General features: G+C 49.9%; 1 protein-coding gene across 1 annotated transcript in view; it reads left to right on the forward strand.

The window, feature by feature from the left end:
- Window positions 1-13,779, forward strand: part of dnah5l (dynein, axonemal, heavy chain 5 like) — a gene marked incomplete at both ends in the record, with an annotated part of 223,598 nt that overhangs the window by 74,742 nt on the left and 135,077 nt on the right.

The raw sequence follows: 13,779 nt of genomic DNA on the forward strand, positions 1-13,779 counted from the left end.
ACTAGTCATAAAGACACCACCAAGTCAGTTAACTAGTCATAAAGACACCACCAAGTCAGTTAACTAGTCATAAAGACACCACCAAGTCAGTTAACTAGTCATAAAGACACCACCAAGTCAGTTAACACCTAGTCATAAAGACACCAAGTCAGTTAACACCTAGTCATAAAGACACCAAGTCAGTTAACGTTAGGTTATGACTATAACCAAGTTCTGTTAGTTAGGGCGATGCTTGGCTTCGCCTTCTGCACTATCTCGCGTACGTGCACGCGTACTGAATAAACCACAAATGTACCTCTAATACCAGTATTAGTCTGACCACACCCCTCATCAGCTTACCTTCATAAGCAGGTGTGTGGTCACCTGCTCTCCTCCTTCCCAAGCTTTCACCACAAGGTGAGGTCAAGGGCTGCAGCGGCCGTCCGAAGCCAAGCATCGCCCTAACTAACAGAACTTGGTTATAGTCATAACCTAACGTTCTGTATCGTTAGGGCTCAGCTTGGCTTCGCCTTCTGCACAAGGGAGGCCAAGCGGAGCCACTTGGCTGACAAATACACCCCGCTGACAGCCCCCCAAAACCATCAGAACAGGGAGGGCCGAGCCCCCCCGACCCCCCCTAATGGAGGGTAGCCCCCCTATTAGGGACGTCACGGGAGGGCGACGGACCCGACCGTGCGAAGAGGCACTCAAGCAACTCAACGCACAGGGTGAGCAGACCGTGGCTTGACCCACGACTACACACACGCACAACCCGCATGCCACCCGGGAACGAACGGAGGAACAACCTCGTTACTGCCCCCAGAATCACGGGGTCAAGGGCAAACCCAACCCCGTGGCAAGGCCGTAGCAGCGGAGCACGAAGGAAGACCCAGACCCACCAAAAGGACTGGACTCCCTGGAATGGGGGCCCGGAGAAGTCCATGATGCCAGCATCAAGACCCCACCAGGTGGGCACGTAGTGCCCCGCCCCCCACATCGCCAGCGTATTCGGACAAAGGCCCCCAGTTACTGCACCTGGTATTCCCAGGCGGAACCAACCAGGCCAGTAAGCCGAGCGGGCCCCGTCCCCCCAATAGTACACCGCCTGGCACACTGACCCTGCAGAAAAGGCAGTCAGCATGGCCGTAAGCACACAAAAAAGGTTAACCAACGGAAGCAGGCAGCGCACCGGGGAAAAACCAGGCAACAGGCTGTTAACCCTAGCCTGGAGACTGCGGACGAGACAGGCGCCAGAGGGGACAGCTGAACACAGCCGCCCCGGCGGAAGGAGCGTAAGCTGGCGGTGTTGCATGACCAAGCCTCCATTTAACAACCCCCACCCAGAGGGGTCGAGGCAGAGAAGGCTGACACGATTGGCAGACGTCATGAACGTGCAGGGGCACCCTCAACCGGTGAACCCGGGAGTTGACACTGCTCCAACACACCAGGGAACCAACCACCTCGGTGTTACCCAATGCGGTGGTTGTTCCTATAACCCCTCAAGAAAAAACTCCAAAACACACCTGCGGGTATACACCGGCTATACCGCAGTACAAGTGTTTCAGTTTCCAAAAAGGGTTAACCCAGGCCTACGGGTCGCAAACATCACTTCGGACCGGGCCTGGCGGTACGGGAAGCACAGGGTCACCAGAGGAGGTCAAAAAACCACCCCCACAGGCCCCTCTTCGCCATGCGTGAGAGAGGAGCGAAAAACAATGGAGAACCAGCCCCTAAGCACACCGTACCTGGTATTCCCCGGCGGTCTCCCAACCAAGTACTAACCAGGACCAACCTGTGTAGCGGCCGAGATCCGACGAGATCGAGCGCGTACAGAATGGCATGGCTGTAAGCCATGACGACAGTGCTGAGTAAAAACATACCCAACCAGGGTCTCCATAGCGCTTAACCCTGTGACACCCAGACCGACCTGGCATTTTTCCCCCTGAAAAAAGCCCAAGTCCCTCAGGGTACCAGAACAGCAGATCTGCATCCCCGGCGGACAACGGGTTCAACTGATCTGGACCAGCGTGACCAGAACCAGTCCCGTGCCCTAACCACGCCGACATGCCCCAGGAAAAGGGCAGATATGCGTGTTGATCTTAACATGAAAAGAAGGCGCCACCCAGACGTCGGGACGAACCGCGCCTGGTGGCCCACCCCAAGGGCGTGAGACCCCACTACATATGTTCAGATCCATCCCGTCATCATCCCCCAGACATGAACGAGGATCCGTCGACAACCCACCCAGGTCATGGGATGTGGTCGCCGGAAGAGGAAAAACCCCCATCTCAGTTGCTTTATAAAAACGCTGTTTCAACCACAAGCAACTAAGGCGTGCCAGTCAATCGCCTGTTTACAGCGAGCTAGCACTATACGTGCGTCGGGACACACCCCCATCAATGAACAGGCTATTTAGACCTGCCATTGAATCCCCAAGGCGCCCAGGGGAACGACAAGAGGGGTGTGACACTCCCTAACTCCAACACTTCTGGAATAGAAAGAAGGAAGCATCAACAGTATGTATCCCAGTCTACACAGCCGGGGTAAAAAATGTTCACATTTTTACATCCCACCACCCTCCCATAGGAAAGAGACGGGGATCCCCAGAGAGACTTCCCACGCGAGCTGTACAGATTGAAAAGAATATATTGCACCTTGAGCCATGTAAAAAACTGGTTTTAGGGCCTCCGGGGAAGAGGCACCGAACCCAAACACACTCAATAAACGAATTGAATCGAATATACATACAATAGAAAAGGACCCTTCTAGAGGGTCCACTCACTTTGACAATCTGAGGAGGAAGGCTCTGTACTCTGATGGAGGCTTCCTCACATGGATCACATGGAAGAAGGAGTCCGAACTCACAGAAGGCCTGAGTAGGCGCTTGGTGAGGAGGAGCCCTGACCACCCCCCCTGAAAACAGATCCATCACATGGACCTGAACAGCACACGGAAGTCCTACCAACAGAGACGCGCACGGTGACGTACTCTATGGCGGGGGAATTCCTGCGGTGCACACGCCCAATATACCAGGCCGTGGGACCAGGAACTCCCTCCCCCCCCCCCCCCCCCCCCCCCCGTAACGTGCCGAACCGCCACGTGACGGGAACCTTGAAGGACAGGGGGTGTACCCCTGACCGACAGAACAATGGGGAGAGGAAAGGTTACCAGTTCACCCCTTTACGACCCCACACCCATGATACGACGTAACGACAAAAAAAAAAAGAATATGACACAGTCATAGTCAGCTCTATGAAGCGTTTCACAGCTCCACACAGCGCACGAGCTAACCTGCTATCTGATTTTTACTAAGGAAAAACACAGAATAGAGAGGGCTCTAAGAACCCCGGTCCAACATACACATGTGCTTCTGTGGCCAGTACAACCCAGTTGTAGGTCACATGACACACACAACCCATCATCATCACAATGAGAGAATACATCATTCTTGATTAGTATCGACCACAGGCCTTGCTAAGCACACGACAGCAACCAAACCAATTTCCCTTTAGGAAATAAGTTTCTCCAGCAGATTTAGCACAACCTCAGCAATCAAGCTGAGAGTTACATCGTATCCCTACCACACAAAAAGACACAATTAATGCACAACATGTCTGATAGGAGGTGATAAAGTCCCCAGGGAACCGGGGGGGGGAAAAACACAATCCTCCTATTTCACCCTCAATACGGCCAGTTAAAACAGGAAAACCTGTTAATGTGTGAACTCACTGTCCATTGTCATTACAGTCTGAGAAAGAACATTCTTTTACTCACTCGTCACCAAGCATAGCTTCATAGGTTAGTTGCCTTAGTAGTGAGTACACGGTACACATAAACACCATGATGTTTCTCACACAACAACCAGATCAATACATCACGACCTGCACGGAGAAGCTACTGCCAGTGACAAAAACAGCTCACACACAACCCGCAACGTATCTCAAATGCATTGCAACAACACACGTTTTGGGAAAAAACACCGTCATTCACAATACATTTAGCAAGGTAAAACCAGAAGACGTGTTATGAGGGTCTGGCCAACCCCGTACCTGCCCGGAACGCAGATCAGCGAAGTGCAGTCACAAGCGTCCCGTGTTGTTCGATCCGGGCAGCGTCGCCGCTCCACCAGTCGCTACAGTCCTCTTTGTTGACGCAATCCCCGTCTAGGCTCGGGCAGGGTTGACGAACATCCCCTGTCAAGGATGACGTCGTGGTCAAAAGTGTAAAACATGTTAAAAATCAAAGCACGTTCAACAGAATAGCATCAAGCTAACGGCTGCTCCAGCCGTTCGGGTGCTATCGCTTCCGCTCGCGAGACGCCGATCTACGACGCACGCGATCAGGAGCGAGCTCCCGGCGGCGCGCGAGAAGCCAAGCCACCCCGCGCCAGGCCACCGACCGGCTAACCGTAAGCTATGAACATGTAAACAATGACATAACACTCACCCAGACAGGCCGCCGTTCTGAACCCTCTTCACTTTTTAAGAGAAAAAGGAAAAACAAGACGTCAACACCGCTTCACAACGGTGATAATAACACGTCCGGCGGAATCAGCACAGTACCAACTGGCCTGTATAGCTGACTTTGAACATGAATCTGCCGCTATCGCACATTACATGCACATATCCCCTCGTGAAGGAATACTCTCATTTGGATATGAAAGATGGGGTCTTAACACGGTGACAGAGAGAATCCACTCGTCCAGAACACACAGGGATCACCAGTGTCAATGGTCGCGGCCCACTAGTTAAAACTATAATGGTCGCCAGACCAAGGCCTTCTGTCGCCTAGACGGCTAAACAAAGGACCCTAGCCTGGGGCCGGTTTCCATAAACTTCGTCTAGTAGCCCCCATAGCACTAACAGACAAGTGGAGCCCGCCAGCAAACACTACTCACCCAACCTGGAACGCACCGCTCCTCACAACAGCGGCATGTCCGACAGTTCAGCTGTGGCCTGACAGGTTTCACCCCAACAAACACAGCAAGGAACTGCAGTTGAGAAGCATGCAGCGGCGTGCTCCCAATACGAAAACCGGTGGAGGGTTTGTAGAATGATCATCATCTTCTAGACACTCCAGTACGAAGACAATATCGCCGTATTTTCTCGAAAATAGTGAGAGAGAAAATAAAGATATGATGTCAACGTATCCTTGTTTCCCAAGCTGTTCCTAATCCAATTTCTTCCATCATGGTGTCAAGTGTGGGGATCTACCGAGGCACTTCTTCCTTGTGGTGAAAGCGAGAAGGAGGAGAGCAGGTGACCACACACCTGCTTATGAAGGTAAGCTGATGAGGGGTGTGGTCAGACTAATACTGGTATTAGAGGTACATTTGTGGTTTATTCAGTACGCGTGCACGTACGCGAGATAGTGCAGAAGGCGAAGCCAAGCTGAGCCCTAACGATACAGAACTAGTCATAAAGACACCACCAAGTCAGTTAACACCTAGTCATAAAGACACCACCAAGTCAGTTAACTAGTCATAAAGACACCAAGTCAGTTAACACCTAGTCATAAAGACACCAAGTCAGTTAACTAGTCATAAAGACACCACCAAGTCAGTTAACACCTAGTCATAAAGACACCACCAAGTCAGTTAACACCTAGTCATAAAGACACCACCAAGTCAGTTAACACCTAGTCATAAAGACACCACCAAGTCAGTTAACTAGTCATAAAGACACCACCAAGTCAGTTAACTAGTCATAAAGACACCACCAAGTCAGTTAACTAGTCATAAAGACACCACCAAGTCAGTTAACACCTAGTCATAAAGACACCAAGTCAGTTAACACCTAGTCATAAAGACACCACCAAGTCAGTTAACTAGTCATAAAGACACCACCAAGTCAGTTAACTAGTCATAAAGACACCACCAAGTCAGTTAACTAGTCATAAAGACACCAAGTCAGTTAACTAGTCATAAAGACACCACCAAGTCAGTTAACACCTAGTCATAAAGACACCACCAAGTCAGTTAACTAGTCATAAAGACACCACCAAGTCAGTTAACTAGTCATAAAGACACCACCAAGTCAGTTAACTAGTCATAAAGACACCACCAAGTCAGTTAACTAGTCATAAAGACACCAAGTCAGTTAACTAGTCATAAAGACACCACCAAGTCAGTTAACTAGTCATAAAGACACCACCAAGTCAGTTAACTAGTCATAAAGACACCACCAAGTCAGTTAACTAGTCATAAAGACACCACCAAGTCAGTTAACTAGTCATAAAGACACCACCAAGTCAGTTAACTAGTCATAAAGACACCACCAAGTCAGTTAACTAGTCATAAAGACACCAAGTCAGTTAACTAGTCATAAAGACACCACCAAGTCAGTTAACTAGTCATAAAGACACCACCAAGTCAGTTAACTAGTCATAAAGACACCACCAAGTCAGTTAACTAGTCATAAAGACACCACCAAGTCAGTTAACTAGTCATAAAGACACCACCAAGTCAGTTAACTAGTCATAAAGACACCAAGTCAGTTAACTAGTCATAAAGACACCACCAAGTCAGTTAACTAGTCATAAAGACACCACCAAGTCAGTTAACTAGTCATAAAGACACCAAGTCAGTTAACTAGTCATAAAGACACCACCAAGTCAGTTAACTAGTCATAAAGACACCACCAAGTCAGTTAACTAGTCATAAAGACACCACCAAGTCAGTTAACACCTAGTCATAAAGACACCACCAAGTCAGTTAACTAGTCATAAAGACACCACCAAGTCAGTTAACACCTAGTCATAAAGACACCAAGTCAGTTAACTAGTCATAAAGACACCACCAAGTCAGTTAACTAGTCATAAAGACACCACCAAGTCAGTTAACTAGTCATAAAGACACCAAGTCAGTTAACTAGTCATAAAGACACCACCAAGTCAGTTAACTAGTCATAAAGACACCACCAAGTCAGTTAACTAGTCATAAAGACACCACCAAGTCAGGTAACTAGTCATAAAGACACCACCAAGTCAGTTAACTAGTCATAAAGACACCAAGTCAGTTAACTAGTCATAAAGACACCAAGTCAGTTAACTAGTCATAAAGACACCAAGTCAGTTAACTAGTCATAAAGACACCACCAAGTCAGTTAACTAGTCATAAAGACACCACCAAGTCAGTTAACTAGTCATAAAGACACCAAGTCAGTAAACACCTAGTCATAAAGACACCACCAAGTCAGTTAACTAGTCATGAAGACACCACCAAGTCAGTTAACTAGTCATAAAGACACCACCAAGTCAGTTAACACCTAGTCATAAAGACACCACCAAGTCAGTTAACTAGTCATAAAGACACCACCAAGTCAGTTAACTAGTCATAAAGACACCAAGTCAGTTAACTAGTCATAAAGACACCAAGTCAGTTAACTAGTCATAAAGACACCACCAAGTCAGTTAACTAGTCATAAAGACACCACCAAGTCAGTTAACTAGTCATAAAGACACCAAGTCAGTTAACACCAAGTCATAAAGACACCACCAAGTCAGTTAACTAGTCATAAAGACACCACCAAGTCAGTTAACACCTAGTCATAAAGACACCACCAAGTCAGTTAACTAGTCATAAAGACACCACCAAGTCAGTTAACTAGTCATAAAGACACCACCAAGTCAGTTAACTAGTCATAAAGACACCACCAAGTCAGTTAACACCTAGTCATAAAGACACCAAGTCAGTTAACTAGTCATAAAGACACCACCAAGTCAGTTAACACCTAGTCATAAAGACACCAAGTCAGTTAACTAGTCATAAAGACACCAAGTCAGTTAACACCTAGTCATAAAGACACCAAGTCAGTTAACTAGTCATAAAGACACCAAGTCAGTTAACACCTAGTCATAAAGACACCACCAAGTCAGTTAACACCTAGTCATAAAGACACCAAGTCAGTTAACACCTAGTCATAAAGACACCACCAAGTCAGTTAACGTTAGGTTATGACTATAACCAAGTTCTGTTAGTTAGGGGCGATGCTTGGCATCGCCTTCTGCACTATCTCGCGTACGTGCACGCGTACTGAATAAACCACAAATGTACCTCTAATACCAGTATTAGTCTGACCACACCCCTCATCAGCTTACCTTCATAAGCAGGTGTGTGGTCACCTGCTCTCCTCCTTCCCAAGCTTTCACCACAAGGTGAGGACAAGGGCTGCAGCGGCGTCCGATGCCAAGCATCGCCCCTAACTAACAGAACTTGGTTATAGTCATAACCTAACGTTCTGTATCGTTAGTGGCTTAGCTTGGCATCGCCTTCTGCACAAGGGAGGCCAAGCGGAGCCACTTGGCTGACAAATACACCCCGCTGACAGCCCCCCAAAACCATCAGAACAGGGAGGGCCGAGCCCCCCCGACCCCCCCTAATGGAGGGTAGCCCCCCTATTAGGGACGTCACGGGAGGGCGACGGACCCGACCGTGCGAAGAGGCACTCAAGCAACTCAACGCACAGGGTGAGCAGACCGTGGCTTGACCCACGACTACACACACGCACAACCCGCATGCCACCCGGGAACGAACGGAGGAACAACCTCGTTACTGCCCCCAGAATCACGGGGTCAAGGGCAAACCCAACCCCGTGGCAAGGCCGTAGCAGCGGAGCACGAAGGAAGACCCAGACCCACCAAAAGGACTGGACTCCCTGGAATGGGGGCCCGGAGAAGTCCATGATGCCAGCATCAAGACCCCACCAGGTGGGCACGTAGTGCCCCGCCCCCCACATCGCCAGCGTATTCGGACAAAGGCCCCTCAGTTACTGCACCTGGTATTCCCAGGCGGAACCAACCAGGCCAGTAAGCCGAGCGGGCCCCGTCCCCCCAATAGTACACCGCCTGGCACACTGACCCTGCAGAATAGGCAGTCAGCATGGCCGTAAGCACACAAAAAAGGTTAACCAACGGAAGCAGGCAGCGCACCGGGGAAAAACCAGGCAACAGGCTGTTAACCCTAGCCTGGAGACTGCGGACGAGACAGGCGCCAGAGGGGACAGCTGAACACAGCCGCCCCGGCGGAAGGAGCGTAAGCTGGCGGTGTTGCATGACCAAGCCTCCATTTAACAACCCCCACCCAGAGGGGTCGAGGCAGAGAAGGCTGACACGATTGGCAGACGTCATGAACGTGCAGGGGCACCCTCAACCGGTGAACCCGGGAGTTGACACTGCTCCAACACACCAGGGAATCAACCACCTCGGTGTTACCCAATGCGGTGGTTGTTCCTATAACCCCTCAAGAAAAAACTCCAAAACACACCTGCGGGTATACACCGGCTATACCGCAGTACAAGTGTTTCAGTTTCCAAAAAGGGTTAACCCAGGCCTACGGGTCGCAAACATCACTTCGGACCGGGCCTGGCGGTACGGGAAGCACAGGGTCACCAGAGGAGGTCAAAAAACCACCCCCACAGGCCCCTCTTCGCCATGCGTGAGAGAGGAGCGAAAAACAATGGAGAACCAGCCCCTAAGCACACCGTACCTGGTATTCCCCGGCGGTCTCCCAACCAAGTACTAACCAGGACCAACCTGTGTAGCGGCCGAGATCCGACGAGATCGAGCGCGTACAGAATGGCATGGCTGTAAGCCATGACGACAGTGCTGAGTAAAAACATACCCAACCAGGGTCTCCATAGCGCTTAACCCTGTGACACCCAGACCGACCTGGCATTTTTCCCCCTGAAAAAAGCCCAAGTCCCTCAGGGTACCAGAACAGCAGATCTGCATCCCCGGCGGACAACGGGTTCAACTGATCTGGACCAGCGTGACCAGAACCAGTCCCGTGCCCTAACCACGCCGACATGCCTACTCCAGGAGAAGGGCAGATATGCGTGTTGATCTTAACATGAAAAGAAGGCGCCACCCAGACGTCGGGACGAACCGCGCCTGGTGGCCCACCCCAAGGGCGTGAGACCCCACTACATATGTTCAGATCCATCCCGTCATCATCCCCCAGACATGAACGAGGATCCGTCGACAACCCACCCAGGTCATGGGATGTGGTCGCCGGAAGAGGAAAAACCCCCATCTCAGTTGCTTTATAAAAACGCTGTTTCAACCACAAGCAACTAAGGCGTGCCAGTCAATCGCCTGTTTACAGCGAGCTAGCACTATACGTGCGTCGGGACACACCCCCATCAATGAACAGGCTATTTAGACCTGTCATTGAATCCCCAAGGCGCCCAGGGGAACGACAAGAGGGGTGTGACACTCCCTAACTCCAACACTTCTGGAATAGAAAGAAGGAAGCATCAACAGTATGTATCCCAGTCTACACAGCCGGGGTAAAAAATGTTCACATTTTTACATCCCACCACCCTCCCATAGGAAAGAGACGGGGATCCCCAGAGAGACTTCCCACGCGAGCTGTACAGATTGAAAAGAATATATTGCACCTTGAGCCATGTAAAAAACTGGTTTTAGGGCCTCCGGGGAAGAGGCACCGAACCCATACACACTCAATAAACGAATTGAATCGAATATACATACAATAGAAAAGGACCATTCTAGAGGGTCCACTCACTTTGACAATCTGAGGAGGAAGGCTCTGTACTCTGATGGAGGCTTCCTCACATGGATCACATGGAAGAAGGAGTCCGAACTCACAGAAGGCCTGAGTAGGCGCTTGGTGAGGAGGAGCCCTGACCACCCCCCCTGAAAACAGATCCATCACATGGACCTGAACAGCACACGGAAGTCCTACCAACAGAGACGCGCACGGTGACGTACTCTATGGCGGGGGAATTCCTGCGGTGCACACGCCCAATATACCAGGCCGTGGGACCAGGAACTCCCTCCCCCCCCCCCCCCCCCCCCCCCGTAACGTGCCGAACCGCCACGTGACGGGAACCTTGAAGGACAGGGGGTGTACCCCTGACCGACAGAACAATGAGGAGAGGAAAGGTTACCAGTTCACCCCTTTACGACCCCACACCCATGATACGACGTAACGACAAAAAGAGAATATGACACAGTCATAGTCAGCTCTATGAAGCGTTTCACAGCTCCACACAGCGCACGAGCTAACCTGCTATCTGATTTTTACTAAGGAAAAACACAGAATAGAGAGGGCTCTAAGAACCCCGGTCCAACATACACATGTGCTTCTGTGGCCAGTACAACCCAGTTGTAGGTCACATGACACACACAACCCATCATCATCACAATGAGAGAATACATCATTCTTGATTAGTATCGACCACAGGCCTTGCCAAGCACACATGACAGCAACCAAACCAATTTCCCTTTAGGAAATAAGTTTCTCCAGCAGATTTAGCACAACCTCAGCAATCAAGCTGAGAGTTACATCGTATCCCTACCACACAAAAGACACAATTAATGCACAACATGTCTGATAGGAGGTGATAAAGTCCCCAGGGAACCGGGGGGGGGAAAACACAATCCTCCTATTTTACCCTCAATACGGCCAGTTAAAACAGGAAAACCTGTTAATGTGTGAACTCACTGTCCATTGTCATTACAGTCTGAGAAAGAACATTCTTTTACTCACTCGTCACCAAGCATAGCTTCATAGGTTAGTTGCCTTAGTAGTGAGTACACGGTACACATAAACACCATGATGTTTCTCACACAACAACCAGATCAATACATCACGACCTGCACGGAGAAGCTACTGCCAGTGACAAAAACAGCTCACACACAACCCGCAACGTATCTCAAATGCATTGCAACAACACACGTTTTGGGAAAAAACACCGTCATTCACAATACATTTAGCAAGGTAAAACCAGAAGACGTGTTATGAGGGTCTGGCCAACCCCGTACCTGCCCGGAACGCAGATCAGCGAAGTGCAGTCACAAGCCGTAGAACACAGCCCTCTTTGTTGACGCAATCCCCGTCTAGGCTCAGGCAGGGTTGACGAACATCCCCTGTCAAGGATGACGTCGTGGTCAAGAGTGTAAAACATGTTAAAAATCAAAGCACGTTCAACAGAATAGCATCAAGCTAACGGCTGCTCCAACCGTTCGGGTGCTATCGCTTCCGCTCGCGAGACGCCGATCTACGACGCACGCGATCAGGAGCGAGCTCCCGGCGGCGCGCGAGAAGCCAAGCTACCCCGCGCCAGGCCACCGACCGGCTAACCGTAAGCTATGAACATGTAAACAATGACATAACACTCACCCAGACAGGCCGCCGTTCTGAACCCTCCTCACTTTTTAAGAGAAAAGAGAAAACAAGACGTCAACACCGCTTCACAACGGTGACATTAACACGTCCGGCGGAATCAGCACAGTACCAACTGGCCTGTATAGCTGACTTTGAACATGAATCTGCCGCTATCGCACATTACATGCACATATCCCCTCGTGAAGGAATACTCTCATTTGGATATGAAAGATGGGGTCTTAACACCGTGACAGAGAGAATCCACTCGTCCAGAACACACAGGGATCACCAGTGTCAATGGTCGCGGCCCACTAGTTAAAACTATAATGGTCGCCAGACCAAGGCCTTCTGTCGCCTAGACGGCTAAACAAAGGACCCTAGCCTGGGGCCGGTTTCCATAAACTTTGTCTAGTAGCCCCCATAGCACTAACAGACAAGTGGAGCCCGCCAGCAAACACTACTCACCCAACCTGGAACGCACCGCTCCTCACAACAGCGGCATGTCCGACAGTTCAGCTGTGGCCTGACAGGTTTCACCCCAACAAACACAGCAAGGAACTGCAGTTGAGAAGCATGCAGCGGCGTGCTCCCAATACGAAAACCGGTGGAGGGTTTGTAGAATGATCATCATCTTCTAGACACTCCAGTACGAAGACAATATCGCCGTATTTTCTCGAAAATAGTGAGAGAGAAAATAAAGATATGATGTCAACGTATCCTTGTTTCCCAAGCTGTTCCTAATCCAATTTCTTCCATCATGGTGTCAAGTGTGGGGATCTACCGAGGCACCTCTTCCTTGTGGTGAAAGCGAGAAGGAGGAGAGCAGGTGACCACACACCTGCTTATGAAGGTAAGCTGATGAGGGGTGTGGTCAGACTAATACTGGTATTAGAGGTACATTTGTGGTTTATTCAGTACGCGTGCACGTACGCGAGATAGTGCAGAAGGCGATGCCAAGCTAAGCCACTAACGATACAGAACTAGTCATAAAGACACCAAGTCAGTTAACACCTGGTCATAAAGACACCACTAAGTAATGTTAACTACTGACGGTTATTATTTATTACTATAATATTTATATCTATAACAGGTTAGTGATGCAGCTGGGCTCCATAGTGTCGTCTCTGAGAGGCCAGGCCACTGACACTCTGATGGAACTCTCACACTTCTCCACTCTCTGGAACCAGGTAACGCTGAGTGTGTGTGTGTGTGTGTGTGTGTGTGTGTGTGTGTGTGTGTGTGTGTGTGTGTGTGTGTGTGTGTGTGTGTGTGTGTGTGTGTGTGTGTGTGTGCGCGTGTGTGTGTGTGTGTGTCAGTGTGTGTGCGTGTGTGTGTGCGTGTGCGTGTGCGTGTGTGTGTGTGTGTGTGTGTGTGTGTGTGTGTGTGTGTGTGCGTGTGTGTGTGTGTGTGTGTGTGTGTGTGTGTGTGTGTGTGTGTGTGTGCGTGTGTGTGTGTGTGTGTGTGTGTGTGTGTGTGTGTGTGTGCGTGTGCGTGTGTGTGTGTGTGTGTGTGTGTGTGTGTGTGTGTGTTGTGTGTGTGTGTGTGTGTGTGTGTGTGTGTGTGTGTGTGTGTGTGTGTGTGTGTGTGTGTGTGTGTGTGTGTGCGGTCAATAATTTTCGCCATCAGCGGTGACTGGTCAGTTCAGGACCGCTCACAGACAGACGTGGTCA

This window comes from Notolepis coatsorum (assembly GCF_963971535.1).
Source record: "Notolepis coatsorum genome assembly, chromosome: 12".
Classification (NCBI taxonomy): Eukaryota; Metazoa; Chordata; class Actinopteri; order Aulopiformes; family Paralepididae; genus Notolepis; species Notolepis coatsorum.